At 46.9% G+C, this 17,635-nt stretch overlaps 2 pseudogenes across 1 annotated transcript; one reads left to right on the forward strand and one right to left on the reverse strand.

The window, feature by feature from the left end:
- The first annotated feature begins 353 nt into the window (after positions 1-353).
- Positions 354-8,733, forward strand: LOC123171449 (NF-X1-type zinc finger protein NFXL1-like; annotated as a pseudogene). Its single transcript, XR_006485284.1, has 4 exons — positions 354-640; positions 690-3,784; positions 5,077-6,913; positions 7,039-8,733. The product of XR_006485284.1 is annotated as an NF-X1-type zinc finger protein NFXL1-like (transcript).
- A 3,675-nt stretch (positions 8,734-12,408) lies between these two features.
- Positions 12,409-15,764, reverse strand: LOC123171427 (zinc finger MYM-type protein 1-like; annotated as a pseudogene).
- Between the last annotated feature and the right edge of the window lie 1,871 nt (positions 15,765-17,635).

A 17,635-nucleotide genomic window follows, 5' to 3' on the forward strand; every position in this document is an offset into this window, starting at 1 on the left:
TCGGTACACACACGTGGTGACGTCAGGACGCGAACCGACCTGACCTAACCTCATAGCCCGAAGGGAACCCGACCGTACACGTGCTACCCCACCGAACCCCCCTCCCCTCCCGTCTCGAAATCTCCCGGATCGGCGGACCGACCGACGACCCAGCCAGCCGCAACCCAACCCCAACCCCGGTGCCGTCGTCCCCACGGGCCTCCCCCCATTTGCCGTCGCCCCCAAGGCTCTCCTCCCCCTCAAATCCCCCCTCCCCCTCCCCCTCCCCCTCCCACTCCGCTCCCCACCAACGCCACTTCCCGCCGCCTCGCCGCCGCCGCCCCTCACCTCCTCCGCCCCCTCCCCCACCCACCCCCCCAAACGGAGGACGCATCGGGCCTCCCCCTCCCGCCCCGCCGCCGCATGCAGCCCCCCACCGGTCAACGCCGCGGCCCCGCCGCGCCCTCCCCCCGCGGCGTATGGCGCCCCCGATCCGCCGCCGCCGAGGCCCCCGCCCACCACCGCGACAACGCCGCCCGCTCCTGCCCCTCCCCAACCCCAACCCCAACCCCAACCCCGGCCCTGCCTCGGACGGCCGCGCGCCCCGCCGCCGCCAGCGCCGCCCGAATCGCCACAACAACGGCCCCGCCCCGCCGCCGCAGGGAGAGGGCACCCCCGTCCGGGCCAGCCAACTCCCCCGTGCCGCGGCGGCAGGAGAGGGCTCCCGCGTCCGCGAACACCTCCGCGCTGCGGCGGCAAGAGAGGGCGAACGCCCCCACGCCCGCGGTGGCGGCCGCGGGGGGCGGCGGGTCGGTGCCGCAGCTGGTGCAGGAGATCCAGGACAAGCTGGCGCGGGGGGCGGTGGAGTGCATGATCTGCTACGACATGGTGCGCCGCTCCGCCCCCGTCTGGTCCTGCGGCAGCTGCTTCTCCATCTTCCACCTCCCCTGCATCCGCAAGTGGGCGCGCTCCCCGGCCTCCGTCTCTGACGCCTCCGCGCCGGCCTCCGACGCCTGGCGCTGCCCCGGCTGCCAGTCCGTGCAGGACGTCCGCGCCCGCGACATCGCCTACACCTGCTTCTGCCGCCGCCGCCGCGACCCGCCCAACGACCTCTTCCTCACCCCGCACTCCTGCGGCGAGCCCTGCTCCAAGCCCCTCGGCAAGGCGGATCCTGCGGCCAAGGGCGGTGACGAAGATGATGTCGCCACCAGGTGCCCGCACGTATGCGTCCTGCAGTGCCACCCTGGGCCGTGCCCGCCCTGCAAGGCGTTTGCTCCGGAGCGCCCCTGTCCTTGCGGCAAGCAGTCTATCACGCGTCGCTGCGCGGACTGGAGTACGCCTGTCACGTGTGGGCAGCGGTGCGAGAAGCTGCTGCCCTGCCGGAGGCACCGCTGCGAGAAGGTCTGCCACACCGGCCCCTGCGGTGACTGCGAGGTTAACTTCCCTGCACAGTGCTTCTGTGGCAAGAAAACAGAGACATTGTTGTGCGGCGAGATGGTGCTCAAAGGGAAGCTGTCGGACAAGGATGGGGTGTTCTCTTGCAGTGAGGTTTGCGGCCACAATCTGGCATGTGGCAATCATGCCTGCCAGGATGTTTGCCACCCAGGGCCGTGTGGGGAGTGCGAGCTTGTGCCAGGGAAGGTCACCACATGCCATTGTGGCAAGACAAGGCTGCAGGAGAAGAGGGCTAGCTGCTTGGACCCAATCCCCACCTGTGACAAGGTATGCGACAAGAGATTGCCCTGTGGAGTGCATAGGTGCAAGGTCACGTGTCACGAAGGAGAGTGTCCACCGTGCTTGGTGCGTGTCGAGCAGAGGTGCCGCTGTGGCTCATCAGGCCAGATGGTGGAGTGCTACAAGGTATTGAAGGAAGAGTTCCGTTGCAACAAGCCTTGTGGCCGCAAGAAGAACTGCGGGAGGCACAGGTGCAGTGAGTGCTGTTGCCCGCTGTCGAAGCCATTTGCTCAGCATCAAGGTGACAGCATGGATCCCCATTTCTGCCAGATACCATGTGGAAAGAAGCTCCGTTGTGGACAGCATGGTTGCCAGCATCTCTGCCACAGCGGTCACTGTGACCCTTGCCGCGAGACCATATTCCATGATCTCACTTGTGCCTGTGGCAGGACATCTATTCCGCCACCACAGCCTTGCGGCACACCAACTCCATCATGCCCACACCAGTGCATGGTCCCTCAGCCTTGCGGGCATCCAGCTTCGCATCAATGCCATTTCGGGGACTGCCCACCTTGCGTTGTGCCAGTCACAAGAGAATGTGTTGGGGGGCATGTGATGTTGAGGAACATCCCTTGTGGTTCAAAGGATATCAGATGCAACCAGCCCTGTGGAAAGAACCGCCAATGTGGACTGCATGCTTGTGCCAGGACTTGCCATCCTGCCCCATGTGATCCACCGCCTGCAAATGGAGAAGCTAGTTCAAGCTCTGGGGGCAGAGTTTCATGTGGACAGTTATGTGGTGTCCCAAGGAGGGAATGCAAGCACACTTGCAATGCGCCATGCCACCCGTCGTCACCTTGCCCAGATGTGAGATGTGAACACCGTGTGACTATTACCTGTTCTTGTGGCCGTATCACTACAGCTGTGCCCTGCAGTGCTGGTGGAGCCTACAATGGTGATAGTGCGTTCGATATCTCCGTCATGCAGCAGCTGCCAATGCCTCTCCAACCAGTGGAATCAAATGGGAAGAGGGTTCCTCTTGGGCAGAGGAAACTTTGTTGTGACGAGGAGTGTGCAAAAATGGAGAGGAAAAGGGTCCTTGCTGAAGCTTTTGACATTACCCCGCCCAATCTGGATGCACTCCATTTTGGTGAGAACTCAAATGCGTCGGATTTGCTTTCTGATCTTTTCCGGCGTGAGCCAAAGTGGGTTCTGGCCATAGAGGAGAGGTGCAAGTTCCTTGTCCTTGGGAAGACAAAGGGGAATTCTTCAAGCAACATGAAGTTCCATGTCTTCTGTCACATGATGAAGGACAAGAGAGATGCTATCAGGCTCATTGCAGATAGGTGGAAGCTTTCTGTCCAGGCAGTTGGGTGGGAACCCAAGCGTTTTATTACCGTCCATGTCACACCCAAGTCCAAGGTTCCTGCTCGTGTTCTGGGCTCTAAGCCTGGTGTCCCTGTCTCGGCGTCCCATCCTTACTTTGATCCCATGGTGGACATGGATCCGAGGCTCGTCGTTGCAATGCTGGACCTGCCCAGGGATGCTGATGTTAGCTCTCTAGTTTTAAGGTTTGGTGGGGAGTGTGAATTGGTTTGGCTGAATGACAAGAATGCCGCTGCAGTCTTCAGCGATCCAGCTAGAGCAGCGACAGCGCTGAGGCGGCTGGATTATGGGTCTGCTTACCAGGGTGCTGCAATGTTTTGCCCAAGCAGCATCACTCAGGCTTCTGTGTCAAGCAATGTGTGGGTCGGAGCACAGAGAGATGGAGGGTTGGCTGCAAAGAGCAGTGCCAATCCATGGAAGGCCTCTCAATCTGAGCCCGACCCATCTGGAGACTGGACAGTGCTCAGTCATGCTTCAGGGTCAGTGTGGAAACGTGGTGATACTCCTGCTCAGGTCATGGGTTCTTCAAACCGCTGGAATGCTCTGGAGTCTGATGCTGCAACCAGCTCTGGGCCAACCGACAAACGTAAGCCTCCTCTTCGCACTGAAACAGGATCCAGCAGTTCTGCTCCCCGCGTTGGTGCTGGATCCAGCGCAGCACCAAGTGCTGGGCAATCGGTGAGCAAGCTGCAGCCTGACGTCGAAGTTGAAGACTGGGAAGAATCGTGTGAATGATGAGACCGAGGTAGTTTGGTCAAGATGACTCATTTTTATTCAGATGTCATTTTTATCTCTAATACAATGTATATCGAAGCTGTTACTGTGTCACCGTCAAGTAGTTCCTGGCTGTTGCTGGTTGACTGCTCAGTTGGAAGTATTTTTGCCATGCAATAAACAATGAACCCTTCTCATATTTCCTGTGTTCTTTAACATCACAGTGTTCACAGAATCACAGCTTGTGCAATCCAGTTGTGAGTGTTTGCTGCTTTGGCACTGCTTTCCTAAATTGATTTAAATGTATATTCGTTTATGAAGTTCTTCAGACTAGTTCGTTTCTTACTTACAATGTTTTTCAAACTACTCCCTCCGTCCGGAAATACTTGTCGGAGAAATGGATGCATCTGGACGGATTTTAGTTCTGCATACATCCATTTCAACGACAAGTAATTCCGGACGGAGGGAGTAGTTCTTTAAACTGCTTGCCATCTCCCTGTTATCATGTTTGTTATGTGAAACTAGTTTGTGCAATATACTACTACCTCTTATATTTAGTTACAGAGGAAGTACATAGGAAGCATCTGCTTCCATCTCTGTTAGCATTTGGCTGAAATGACTCTGAGAAATGTGAAAAAGCAACGACTGAAACAGAAAATGCCATACATATGTTAGTAACTGCAGTGATCACTGATCAGTGTATTTTATTTATCAACGGTATTTAGAAAATGCCATACATATGTTAGAAACTGCAATGATCACTGATCAGTGTATTTTATTTATCAACTGTATTTAGAAAGTAATTCTCTTCATTTCCTTAGGGGAAGTTCTCTTTGCTTAACTACTAGCAAAATGCTCATATGTTGCAAATCAAGTTATTTTTTGTTATATTACATCGGTTGTTTAAATGCTTGTGCTATCATAGCCCCTAACTTACTGCAAACTAAAAAGGCAAAATATACACCAATTGAATCAACCGTATGTCCTCCACATAATGGATGTCAACTGTGATAACTTTTTAATAATTAACTTACGTGATCTTGGTGAAGCATGTATTTCATTTTATTTGCCAATGAAAACATTCTGGTTTGCATCTGTATTCATTAGCAAAAAAGATAGTTTCTAGATTACCGTAAATTAGTTGTCTCATCTGAATTTCATGGAACTTCAGGTTTGGCACAAGTTATTTAGTCCGAGTTAGATTCTGTTCAGCATGTACTGCTATTTTTCTGCTCTAAGCACATTCATTTTATTTGCCAGTGACCACTTGACATTTGCTTATTGTGATGCTTAACAGAGCTTTTCAATTTGCCTCTGCTGCAGGGGTTAATGTATGGCAGCCAAAATTGCCCTTCGACACGATTCTCACCCTTTCTTTTGCATCGACAAGATCATCCTTCTCCCATGCTGACCAACTCCATGACCTGGTCTGAAGACTTTGCTTGGTTATTTCAACTGATCATCTGCGTGTTGTTATGCCAGTGCATTGTTGCTAGATATAGTGGGTGGTTGCGGAATTAAATATTGAATTGTTTCTATGCCATTCAACTACTTAAGTTAATGCACTCAACGTATGCCAGTCAGTTACTCTAAACTAGTGATTCTGTTATGCCTACGGTTCCAGTTGCTATTCCGCTGTTTCATTTTGATGTCACACTTCATGTTTTCATTGGAAGTAAAATGCGCAGCAATAAATGTTCTTCACCTTACAGCTCTTTATGCTTATAGCCCCCTTTAGATGAACCAAATGGGCTCTGTGATAGCTCATTATCTTAAACTGAGAGTTATCTTCCTATACAATGAACAGAAGGTGCATCTTGTGCCACTTTGCAAAGTCAGTCATAAGAACTTCCTTGCAGGTTCAGTCATGGTTGTTTTGAACAAAGTAACACATGCACTCTGTACTGTATAATTCAGAGGTGCCTAATTGCATGGCATTATTGAAAAATTATCTCTGAAGGGAAATTACTATCTTTCTGATAATGGGTTAGACACAATCATCTCGGCAGCTCCTTTGAGTTAGCTAGCTAAATTTAAGTTAGCGCTCTCTTCTCATTTCATCTGGACTCAACCGTATGTCCTCCCCATAATGGATGCCAACTGTGATCACTTTTTAGTTACTTAGGAGGTAATCTTGGTGAAGGGGAACAGACCGCCACCAATTCTGATCTTTGTAAGAGTATGAAGAAAGATAAGCAAGCAACTGATAACTCTGGAAGGCTAAAGAAGAAACAATTTCCACTCTTTTAATTGTAGGCCACTTGTGTTGAAAGAGCTTAGCTTCGGTGTAAGGAACTACAGGATGGAAGAAGGCTTGACGTTATCAAAATAATTATTGTTTGGACTTGTTTGATGCCCATGATTTACTGGAGAGTCAATGTTATAAGTCCAAGACTAACCCTCTTTGGTTGGAAAAAGGCTTGACATTGTCAAAATATTTAGTGTTTGGACTTGTATGAACCCCATGATTTACTGGAAGTCGATGTTATAAGTCCAAGCCTAACCTAACCCTCTTCGGTTGAAAATGCATGCCCTCAGAGCCTCAGATTGAACCATATTGTGACTGTTTGTTTGAGAAATGCCACTAATACTATAAATGGCATTAACCTAACCAACTCTCTTACTGAACTTGTTCTGTTAGACAAGATGCCATTTTGTGTTTTCTGGACCTTTTTATATTTATGTTTCCTCGATAAACTCTTGTCTAGCAAAGAGGTCCAAACATTTATGTTCATTATCTACTGTTTCAGTTATTACTTGCTGACTCTCTTTGCTTCAACTCCATTCAAGATGATCCAAGTCAGCGTGCCTGTCTCTGATTTTCCTGCAATGTCACTGCTTATGCAACACACACAGGGTTTCTTATCTACATCTTCAGTGCATATCTTGTACTATCCATTGATCTATTTATTTATTTTTTCACAAAGTAGACGTTGCTCACTCAAGTATTGTTGGCAGTCTGAAACGGTAAATTTTCTGGAGATACTTGTCCTTTAAATTGTGCACAAGTTTCTGACTCAAGTATTGTTGGCAGCCTGAAACTGTACCTCCAATTTCTGAGCTAGGTTCAGTTGCTCTCATTGAGCTGATGTCTCTTGACAATTTTGTGGACTCACTGAGCATGAAGAAGATTGGAATAAAAGTTCTTTTACTCGATCAGGTGACCGCCTTCAAATCGATTGATGATTTTGCCTGTACAATTATTTTTCCTGTGATATACAGAATTAACTTCCTGTATTTTCTTATGGTACCATACTTTAACATATTGCTTTTTTCAATGAGCAGAGTTCCATATCAGGCGTTGGTAATTGGATTGCAGATGAGGTGCTTTACCAGTTATCCATACAAAAATTTGTGAGGCCTGCATCAAAGGCAGCACTTGAACTTCGATTTTGTTATGGGCCTGGAAATGTATGGGTCCTGGGACGGAGGGTTGGACACCTGCCCTTGATTGCTAGAGGCTTGATTGTACAAGAGGGGAAGGAACCATGAATTTATTATATTGTTTATTACTAGCCTCGAACTAGTTATTCAACAAATTATTACTAGCAATGCCATGCACCTGAATCGATCTGATCTTATCGTGAACAACTGAGGTTATCACAACATGGAGATAAAGCTGCTCTGTTCCTTAGATAAAACTACTGCAGCTTCTGCACTTGTTTTGCTGCACTGTTGCTTGGCTGTAACAGAGTTCATGGTATTCTTTGCACTCGAGAACCCATCCATTACTGATTGCCTCAAGCTTAACAAGGGACAGAGCTGAAGCACTGCACCAAAGCATCCAGGAGGTTATTCTAACTTGACATTGTTTTGAGTAATTGTTGTATGCAGCCTTGCAGAATACCCAAGACACTATTAGGTTGTGAAATATGCTGTCAAGCCGATGCTGATTGTGACCCGCTTTCGTGTGGAATGATTGTTTCACAAACGATGGAGCAGCAAGCTTGGTAAATCTGATGGTGAGTTCATCTTCAAGTTCCATTGTGGTTGTCTTATTCCTGAACAAATTGTCCCAGTCTTTCTTTGAAAAAATTGGTCACCGGATATGATGAAGTGTAATGGACCATCTGGAACGCCAGTTGTCATGTTCTCTCTTGTAACCATTTGCCAGGCTTTCATCTTTCTTAGATATATCAAATTTCTGCTTATTGTGGGAAAGAAAATTGAATTCATTACAGCTGGTGGCAGGGTGAGCATTTGAGCAATACCACTTCACGTCTACACCTTGTACCATCCCGAATTTATCTAAAGAGAACAGCCAGCTTCTTGATTTGATCTCCATGGAGTTCGCTCGGCTCAGCTCCACTGGAGTTAATGGAGTTGAGAGGTGGAGGGTTGCCGAACAGGCCCTAAAGCTCTGGTTTGTACTCTCTCCTTATGTGCCACAACTGCAGAAGCTGACCGGGTTCCAATCTGGCAAAGCAGTAGTAGCTCACCCAGGTCAAGCAGGGGCAGATACAGAATGATTTGAAGCCAAGAAAGAGAGTGGCAACATTCAGGACTGCCAGGGAACAGCAAAACAGGGGTGCCATAAGTGCCCCCTCCAGGAAACATGGAAAATTGCTGGTGGCAAGAATCCAAGCATTAAACATAGCATCAAGGACGGTTTCGATACTATGGAACCAAATAAAGCTGGTTCCACTGGAAATGATGATCATGGTTTGGACGAAGCTACTGCTATGCTGCGTAGGGCATCAGACCGGGTTACAGGAAAATCGTCAAGGAATGAATCAAAGCCCACCAAACACTAAACCAGGAGGAAGATAAGAAATTTAGTATATATGCTCCTTACATGTTTTACATTACTGGCCAGTAGATATAAGCTACTCCCTCCGTCTCATAATATAAGAGCGTTTTTGACACTAAACACTCTTATATTATGGGACGGAGGGAGTATTTGAAATCTTAAAATTTGCATAAAAATGCTCTTATATTATGGGACAGAGGGAGTATTTGAAATCTTAAAATTTGCGTAAACATGTCTCTGTTTCCTCAACTACTGCATCATAGTATCATATGAACAGAATATTTATCTGTCTGAACCCTCAGCTTGACGATTGATCTGTGTTCATTATGAAATCCAATGGCCAGATTCTCCTCTCGTGTTTGGGAATGATATGTTTTGAACAAAATTGGACAGAGACTTCATTATAGTAGTATTTGGTGATATTTGATACATGCTGTTGTATCAAATATGGAAAGGTAACCAAAAATAAAAACAGGAATATCTTGAGCACCAACTCTGTGGGCCTGGTTTCTTTCGCGGCTTGATCCGTGGCAACGATTCTTTGGGCTGTTGCTTCGTTGTTTTTGTGCCCTGCGTAGTTGGCATATCATAAATGCCATGATTCTTTGGGCTGTTGCTTCGTTGTTTTTGTGCCCTGCGTAGATGGCATGTCATAAATTTTTGACGCTGATAGTTGCCATACGTGTAGCATGTAGTAACACCGTCCAGACGTTTTTACACTAAAGTTGTCATAAAAAAACAAATCTAAAAAAATGAAACTTGCCATCCAAATAGAAAGTGGCTATGCTTCACAATTAAAGTTGCCATTCTCTTATAACTAAAGTTGCCATAAAAAACGTGTGGACGAAATTACTTCATTCCACACATGTGGGCCTTATCATTTGGGTAAATTGGGTAAATTTTTGGCTGCCATATTAATTTGTTCAAAGATGGGTACACTTGGTTATCTAAAAGGGCAGCGCTAGGGCAACTAAGGTAAGGAAGCCTGTGTAAAATAATGTATTTTTCTTATCACCCACTGCATCATTCAGCTTCTATTTCTATAAAAATGAGGGTGTGGGCACACAAATTTTTCAGAAATATAGTATGTTTAATTAGCTAATAGCTGGGATACATGTGCAACCAAACTCTAAATTGGCATCTCAACCATCCTAAACATGAAAATCAATGAAAATTTGACACTAGGTTTAGATAAAAGTACATAACTTACAAGAACTAGTAGACTACCCGTGCGTTGCCACGGACTCTTGAAATAATTTGCAAGAGTTACATGTTAACTTTTTAAGGTCTCGTCCCGCCAGAGATCCAGACCCCCATCACTGATTCCACCCCGCCTAGGTCGTCGCCTGCCGCTGCGCTGCCCCATCGCGTTCGCCTCCACTTCGGCCGCCCCGACCCCGCCCGCCTCCTCTCCGGCCGCCTTCGCCTCCGGTCCATCCTCCGCCCGGCCCCGCTCCGTCCGCCTCCTCTCCGGCCCTGCTCCGTCCGCCTCCTCTCCGGTCCGTCCGCCGCCCCGCTTCGTCCGCTTCCGCCCCGCGGAGCACGCCGCCGCCCCGCTCCGTCCACCTCCGCCCCGTGCCGCACGTCGCCGCCCCACTCCCCGCTCGGCCGCCGCCCGCTCCCCGAGGCGCTGAAGGGAAAGTCCGGTTTCTTCGGCATGAGGGCGAAGCCCTCCGGGAACTTCGGGCTGGAGTTCTCCGATGCAGGGCAGCGTTGGTGGCTCGGCACGTATCCCACCGCCGATGAGGCCGCTCGTGCCTACGACGTGGCGGTGTGGCGTGCCGGACGGCCGAAGACGGACCTAAACTTCCTGGAGGTCGAGTCCCAGGCCGTGGCGGAGTGGCTCGTGCCGCAGGGCATCCGGATGGAGGAGATACCGGCTAAGAAGGCGAAGAAGAAACCGGCGGTTGTTGTCGCTCCCGGCGAGAGCGACGAGGCGGCGATGGCTTGGTTTGCGTGATTTGCAATTTGCTGCAAAGCCATCTCTAATGAAATGCTATTTGCTACATTTTTAAATAGGAAAATTATTTCGATCAGCCAGCCATAACTCAACAGACCAATCTCTAATGAAATGCTATTTGCTACATTTTTTAAATAGAAAAATTATTCCGATCAGCCAGCCATAACTCAACAGACCAACCCGAACCCACATTTTCTAAAGTAAAAAATATATTTCCCTTAATAGATCAAGATGCCAAAGTGTCGTTTGCCCGAATGGGGAAAACATTTGTAGTCTGCACAGTTGTTATATGTAGATGTATTGTCTACCCAACAAAGGCCTTTTTTAGGAGAAAGGCAGGAGCTTTGCCCAATTCATTAAGAGAGGAAAATAAAATTACAGAATGGCCCTGTTTATGAGGAAAACAAGGCCGAAAACCACGTGATTTAAAAGGGAAAATTGTGCAAAGCCCCGAAAAAAGAAGAGAAACAAAAAAGAAACAACAATTCCGACATCAGCCAACTCGAAACTATACCACCAACTTGCCCACACCCCAGAGATGAGTGGATGAACTCTTCCGAGATGCCTTCAAGAAGGATAACGACGCCCAAGGGCGCCGCCGTTTCCCTCCTTTTCCCGCTAGGATCAGAAATCCTGTATTTTCCATATCCATACAATCGAGTCATTAGGTTTCTGAAATAGTGTAATGGAAAAAGAAGTGCTTCGAATCATTGCTATTTGACTCGGACCTATTCTGAAAAAGTCGAGGTATTTCGAATTGTTTGTTGACACGGACAAAGTAAGCCGTGGTCATCGACCCCCTTCGAAGACTTAAGATTTCGCCCAGAGTGACCCACAACAGCCGGCAGACCTCAGGAGATGGCCGCCCACACCAACAACCCCCACGGCAACCCTTAAAACCAGCAAGCCATGGTCTAGTGAAGAGGAGGAACTCATCGATGACAACTCCAAAGAGGAGGGAGCTACAACGCCATGGTCGCTGGTATCCTTCAACGCCCATCAAACCAAGACTTTCGCCCTAAGCCCCTCGACCTAACCCAGCCCCGAGGAAGGAACTCAGCCACCGCCGATCGAAAGCAAGCCAAGACCACGCTATACGGGCAGCAGCAAACCATGACCACTAGTTCTGAGAGCCCTTCGATCGATCCGCACGACCAACATGGAGGCGAGTCAACACCAACGCACAACACAACACAACCGAGCCTTAGATACACCACGAAAGCCAAAGCTCACGCAGTAAGCACGGCCCGGACGCAGCCCAACCATGCCCATGTCACAGTATCCAACGGCCAGCCCCATGGCCGGAGCGGACAGATCGGGACCGCCATGATCTGAGCCTTCGAGCCCGCTCCCGGGCAGCTGCCCCAGCAACTGAGTCGCCCACGCCTCCTAGGCCACCCACCTCACCACATCCGCCGACGCAAGAGGCACGACACTGCGCTGGCCGTCACCCTCCGCTTGCCGCCCGCCCCATGAGCTCCCCAACTCATGGAGGACACAACCGCGGAGAAAAGGAACCGTCCCCGCCGCCGCCTGCTCGGCGACGGTGAGGGGAGGAGGAGGGTGGGGGTCGCCGGGCTTAGGGTAGCCCATGGGCAGTGGCGGAGCCAGCAAATTGCCAAAGCCCGGGCACGCCGTAAGCTAAACTTTACTTTTGTCTATCAGACACAATAAGTATCATATATTTGGATAAATGTCATGTGCAATATACACACTAATGTTTTATTGATCATAGAAGTAAATAAAAACAGGAATACAATACCAAATAACTCTCCTAACACTAGTCACACAACCTAACCTTTCGACGCCTCGACGACAATAGTACAATCTCCAACGTTCATCCTTGTGCACACAAGAGAATCTACAAGATAAAACACATTAATAATTTATATAATTTTCATTGAAATTAAACACATTAGATAGAATGGAGCGTACCAGTAATATGCTAATTGGACCTGGGCAATTGCCCTTTCCGATACTTCATGGCTTGAAACCGTTTAATAATAGCATCATCATCAAGTCCTTTAAAAATCTCCCGCTCGGTGTAGCAAATCATCAAGTCATTAAACCATGTATCAATCATCTTGCTGCGCAATTTAGATTTGATAATCTTCATTGCCGAGAAAGCTCTTTCGACCGATGCCGTTGAGACTGGCAATAACAAAGCCAACTCTATGATTCTGTACACCAGTGGGAAAACCAAATGTTTCTCAGTTTCAACCATCGTTGTAGCTAAACTTTCAATATCTTTACAAGAAGAAAAGGCCTCATGCCTTCGTACATGAAGAATGTAAGTCTGAAGTTCGTCTCTTATGATTGCACGGTCACCACTAGAGAAATCTCCATGATAAACTTCAGTTAAGCTAGCAAGCTTGTCAACATCAAACTTGGAGAAGGAATTTTTTGGATGAAGGCATGAGAAGGCCACTATTATATTTGAAGATGCTTCATTGAAGCGATGATTCATCTCAGTGCATATCTTGTCAATGGCGACATAGAAGATCTCAACTCGATAGAAATGAAGATTGGTGTAGGTCACACCATCAAGCCTTGAACGACCTCGGACCAGTATTCTTTCATTCATATCCGGCACTGGAATACCTTTGGCGACACAGAAGTGTTGGACTTCGTCGAACAAGCTTTCCCAACCACTTTCTCTCATAGAGGCCAGCCGAGCTTTGACATCACCAACTATTTCAATGGCATTAACAATGTTTATATCTTTTCTCTACAAGACTTGTGAGAGTTCATTTGTGATAGCAAGAAACTTTATCATAAGATGCAATACGAAAGCAAATTTGAAACTCTCCATTATCTCTATCAAACCCGCCGCCTGACACGGTCCACGCCCTTCATCATTGACCTCACGAAGCACATATATGACTAACTTCCACATTCTACTCAAACGAAGCAAAGTTGTATGGTGTGAATCCCATCTAGTATCCCCGGGTCTTGCTAAATTTGTTTCTTGGTTCAAACCTCTTCCACTAAATATCTCACCGCTCTCAAGCTGATCTAAGATATTTTGATGGCGTTCCTCCCTCAGTGAATCCCTTCTCTTGCAAGATACAGTAGTTGTGCTCACAATTAAGGAGACATACTCAAACAAATCATGAATAGAGGAGCAACAACTAGCAACCGAGACAACCACCAATTTGTAAACGATGTGCAAAGCAATTCACATAAAAGGCATAAGGGTTCTCGTCAAGAATTTTCTTTTGCAAACCATTAAATTCACCTCTCATATTTTAAGCTCCATCATATCCTTGCCCTCGTAGACTATGAATGGATAACTTATGATGATCAAGAATGTCAACAAGAGCTACCTTTAGTGCCTCTGATGTAGTCTCACTGGCATGGTATAGAGAGAGAACTCGTTCCACGGTTTTCCCTTTATCATTGACATACCTACATCAAGATTTTTGTAACAAGGTTAAATAAAAGTAGAAAAAACTATGAAATAACAGTTAAAATGAATAATAAACCACTACTAACCTCAACATCACCGCCATTTGCTCTTTGACAGATATATCACATGACTCATCGACAAGCACAGAGAATTTCTTATCACCAATTTCTCTCATGATCGCTTTGGTGACCTCTTCTGCGCAACACTTTGCAAGATCTTCTTGAATTTCAGCAGCAAGCATCTTGCAGTTTCAACTACCATGGTCAAAAGCATTCCTCACTTTCTCATCTCTAGCTTTATGCCAATCTACCATCTCATGGAAGTTACCCTTGTTCAGTGAAGTTGAACTTTTATCATGGCCACGAAAAGCCAAGCCTTGAGCAATGAGATATCTTGCACAACCCAGAGAAGTGTGCAACCGAATTTTGTAAAGTACTTCAGACTCCTTGGATGACCTAGCAAAGTTACTAGACACGCTTTGCCTTTGATTATGAAAATCATCATAATGCAATCTTGCCTTTTTGTGTGCACTATTTACCCCACCAACATGAGCAGGCAATGCCTGATATGCATGCTTCCAATCCCTGAATCCATTTTTGGTGAAGACATCATAACCAAAATGTGTACTACTTCCTGGTTGCTTAAAAAGAAAGCAATAGAAACAAAATGCAGCTTGCTCGGACACACTATATTCTAACCACTCATAATTCTTATACCAATTTTTAGAAAATGCACGGTTCTTGCTACCAATTTTTTTGCGATCAAATTTGACAGTTGGTCGGGTTGGACCCTTCAATATGTGTGCTCTTCTCACCTGATCTTGAATATTCGGATGATAATCAGCAATTAGTTGCCTATGAGCGGGATCACACACAATTTCAGCCAGATTAAACTCATCATCGTCATCGTCCTCAAAATTTACCTCATCATCATCATCATCGCCATCATCCAGCATTTACTGCTCAATCCAGTTCTGAACCTCATCTATCATGTCGTCATCATGTTCATGAACATCACTTGGTTGTGGGTCTTGTGGCGGTTCTTCTTCTAGTGTCAACAAAAAATCTGCTCAACTCTAAAATTTTAACAAGCATAATTAGAGTCGGCAAGCAATCCAATGCACAACTTCTTAAATTACAAATATAACTCACCTAGTTGTCGCTTGCCTCTAGCCCTAATTGTTGGCAGTCTGCTACTGGATGCCTCTTGAACAGGTTGAGTGTTCACTGCCGCTGCTCGTGTCGCTAGTGTCGACGGTGAAGACCCAACGTCCGATCGAGCCGGAGTTGAATTCCCACTAGTGGTACCGGACGATTCGCCGCCTTGGCGCCCCCGCTTACGCTTCCGATCTTGACCGTCGCCCACCGGAGCCAGGGCCGAGGCCTGGCCGCGCGTCATCTCTATTCTCTAATCTCTCTTCTAATCTTGTCGTCCGACGTTGATCTGGCTGCCGGCGGCAGTCTCTACCTCACGCCCTCGCCGCCTCGAAGGTGCAGCTGCGCAGCAGATGTTAGGTCGCGACTAGGTCTCGCGTTCGTGCGCACGCAGACGAACAGGCGACTTGTGGATGGATGGATCGATTCAGATTCTTCTTCAGTACGTGGATTGATCGAGCAAACAAGGCCTATTGGCTGTTGTGGCCCATCTGATTGTTTAGCTTATATGAGTAAGGCCCAAACTGCCGAAAACGCCCGGACTGCCCAGTTAGAGAAGTTTATGTATTTTCCATCGTTTTCTCATGTTTTTGGGCGGTTTTTAGGCATGCGATGGCTAGGAAAGATCGCTATAGTTGAGAAAACCGACGGGATCGAGCCCGGGCACGTGCCCAGGGTGCCCGTACGGTAAATCCGCCACTGCCCATGGGGATGGAGTGACATGGGGCTGGTCGGCATTTTGCTGTCTAGCTGTTTTATCATTTCCAACAAAGGCCTTTCATGCAATATAATTGGGCTATTAAGTTCTAGTATCGATCATACTGTGAGAACAACAAAAAAGAGCATATTGTATACAACGCCACAATAATGATATCATAGACATACATAAAAGTACATGTTAGTACCTTGAGCATTTTAATCCCTTCCTCGTACGTTAGCTTCAACGTTTTCTCTAGGTACTATATATAAATTAGAAGAAGTTGAGACAGTAAATTAAGCAAAAGCACACATATAACAACACAAAACAGTAAGGAGTAATGTCTTACCTTCAGAGGTTCAAATGGATACTGCCTATTTATTGTCTCGAGTTCCTTCCGACAATTTTCATTTGGGTGTTTGAATATTGCTACAATTAGCAATCTATGATATCACAAACCTGAAAACAAAAATCAGTACTTGGTCAGCATCGCTTCAATAGACAAACTAAAGAATTATTTCCTCCAAATCTTCCTTGCCTCAAAGTAGTGCTCCTTAATCTCCATTTCTGCATCCAACCCAATAAACTCACACAGATGCCTGTGAGTGTTTGATTTTTCTGATCTAAATACCGGACCAGCCTCAAACACGCGCCCAAAGCCACCACAGATGCTCATTTGCTTGTATGATTGTGGAGACTGCGCTAAACAAGCAGGCTGGTAATTGTACTCCAGCTTGAATGGAGATGCACCAAGTTCACTTGATCCACCAATCAACTTTGGACTGTGGATCCCAAGTCCGAGAACAAAAACTCGCTGAAAGTCTGCATGTGTATCCAACAATCATGACATGTACTCCCTATGTAAAGAAATATAAGAGCGTTTAGATCACTTCTTTAGTGATCTAAACACTCTTATATTTCTTTGAGGAGGGATTATGGACCAAAAGAAGAAAATAAACATCGCATGCTACAGAAATGGATAATAAAATCTATCTGCATGAGATGCCACATGAATGTCACAAACATAAGCATAGTTTCGATGCACCCTATCTCATGTTGCATGTTAAATACAGGTTTGTGCACGTTGCCTTTTGCTGGTAGATGGAGATACTAAGATGAAAAAATGGTCACACAAAAATTGCTTTTCAAATGTTAATATTACCAAGACTAATCCATGAATAAAATGTATGCAACTATGCACAGTAAAGATACTTAAAATAGTTACTGGACTAAACTCACTGATATAGAGCTATCAAAACCGGAGCCAAGGCTCAAATCTTGAGCAACGATCAAAGCAGACTTCAGCCTTGTGGTTGCCGCATAGGCTCACCACACTGACAACACCAACTCTCTTCCGTCTTCTCAGTTTCTTGACAAAAAATGATACTGCTATTTGCACATTAGGGAGTAAATTATGCTTCAAGCATTCCTCAAACCAAATCGGCAATATGTAGGCTTAAAATATCAGCAGGCAATAGGTAGATGGAGACCGATTTTTCAACACCCGGGTGTCTAGACACCCGGCTATCATGCCGTTCAGGCAATACATGCCTCATTGGGATATGTGTATGGTCGTGCAGCACTGTTTCCATTAGCACGCAAGGTGAACAGTAAAAAGATGTGACACTACAACTTTACCATGGCCTTTCGCTATAAACAATTCTCCACTCACCTGTCACTTCGTGGTGGTCAGTGTGCTTGTCCCTCAAATGAGAGAAGCTGTCGGGAGGAGAGAGAGTCTTTTAAGGCACCGAGTGAGAAGAAAGGTAAGGATAGCCAGCCTTTTTTTTGTGAGCCTGTTTGTGAGAGAGCAGAAATGTCAGAAGAGAGAGACTGAGAGACAATGTAGAAGGAAGAAAAAACAATATGAGAGAGCGATGATGAATCTTGCTATCGTTCAAAATATTTTCTA

The sequence above is a fragment of the Triticum aestivum genome, chromosome 7D (genome assembly GCF_018294505.1).
Source record: "Triticum aestivum cultivar Chinese Spring chromosome 7D, IWGSC CS RefSeq v2.1, whole genome shotgun sequence".
NCBI lineage: Eukaryota > Viridiplantae > Streptophyta > Magnoliopsida > Poales > Poaceae > Triticum > Triticum aestivum.